Source organism: Micromys minutus (assembly GCF_963924665.1).
Source record: "Micromys minutus genome assembly, chromosome: 13".
Lineage (NCBI taxonomy): Eukaryota > Metazoa > Chordata > Mammalia > Rodentia > Muridae > Micromys > Micromys minutus.
Window position 1 is genome coordinate 4,103,451 of NC_137982.1, and position 1,656 is coordinate 4,105,106.

Sequence of the window (1,656 nt, forward strand, 5' to 3'; positions counted from 1 at the left end):
TAAAGTTTTACCTCTGTGAACAGACACCATGACCAAGGCAAGTCTTATAAGGACAACATTTAGTTGGGGCTGGCTTACAGGTTCAGAGGCTCAGTCCATTATCATCAAGGCAGGAGCAGGGCAGCATCCAGGCAGGCATGGTACAGGAGGAGCTGAGAGTTCTACATCTTGTTCTGAAGGCAAACAGAAGACTGGCTTTCAGGGAGCTAGAATGAGGTTGTTTTTTTTTTGTTGTTGTTGTTTTGGCTGTTTGTTAATGTTATGATTCTTTATTGTTTTATCTGCATACCCCCAAATTACCAGAGTTCCTGGTTTTTGACAAATGTTTGGTCAGATCAAATTAGTGAAGGAGACATCCATTTGCTTCTCCGAGTCACATTTGCTTGTGACAGTCTGTTCCTGGTTCAGTGTAGGGATTTAAACACAGCCTTGCCTGCAGCATGCTGTCAGGTAGGCTGGGACTAAACAGGACTCCAGGAGTCAGGTATGCATCAGCAAAGAGGAAGCCGCGTGAGCTGACGCAGTTTCAGTATTCTGTGTCATAGCGATACTCTTCCATGTTGCCTGTCTCAGGCAGCAGGCAGGCCCTCCAGGTTCTGTTGAAGCTAAGGACAGTGGCCATCCTCTTGTCACTCAACTGAAATCAAAGACCTGAGTGTTCTTGTGTATGCACACTGGCGTCACAGACTTTGGGATCATCACCACATTTCTTTGGATGTGGAACCGAATCAGAATCTGGGCTGAGGTTTTCACGTGCTTTGAGACAATCTCTTTAATTTGGGGTACTCTAATAGTGAAGGATCCACTGGCCTGGCACTAGGCCTGTCTGGGGAGCCCAGGAGACTGTGGGTTGTGATGGTGATGCCTTTGGTGTGACGGTACTGGATCAGGTTTTCCTGGGTGAGGTAGGGGTGACACTTGACCTGGCTGGTCACAGGCTTGTGTTTCAGTCTAGGCTTGTTCAGGAGCCCTTCGACCTGGAAGTGGTTGAAGTTGGAGACACGCAGAGCTTTCACCAGCCCCTGGTCCACCAGTTCCTCCATGCCCTCCCAGGCTTCCGAGAATGGTGTTCTACTGGTGAGGGTATGGCTTTGATCATGTTTGGGGAATAAGTTCTTTCCCGGATGAAGTTTCTGTGACCAGAGAATAAGATAAAGGTCCCATTCTGTTTCTTCCTTTGTAACTGCACCCTCAGCTCCCCTCCCCCATCTCTCACATTGGTGATGTGCAGCCTCCATTTGAATGCCCGTAGTCACTTGAACATGGTTCCTGGAGGGAATGAATGTGATTTCTGTTTACTGGCTGAGAGCTCCGTGTCACAGTCTGCGGTGGCTGCTCTCTCTCCCTTTCCCCACAGCTGTGGCTTTTCTGAGGATCACCAAGTGGTGGACTGGTATCCTAGTGTCTTTTCCATGTTTCTCTGTCCCCTGCTTGTCAGCTCCAAGGCTGTTCCGGATTCAAATCTAGCCTTCTTCCAAGGAGGGCAGGCGAGGTGGTATAGGCTCAGGAGCCAGGCCTGGATATGGACGGCTGTCATGGAGCCACCAAGCCATCAGCTGACAGAAGAGGTTTTCTCAAGCTGTTGGGCCACAGGAAAGTCTCTAAAGTGTCAGGCAGCATGCCTTCCTTATATGACCTCAGAGCAGAGCCAGAGTA

The 1,656-nt window shown here is 49.4% G+C and overlaps 1 pseudogene across 1 annotated transcript; it reads right to left on the minus strand.

The window, feature by feature from the left end:
• Positions 1 to 526: 526 nt before the first annotated feature.
• Positions 527 to 1,238, minus strand: LOC308428801 (aldose reductase-related protein 2-like; annotated as a pseudogene). The gene has a single exon. The product of its transcript is annotated as an aldose reductase-related protein 2-like (transcript).
• Positions 1,239 to 1,656: the final 418 nt, after the last annotated feature.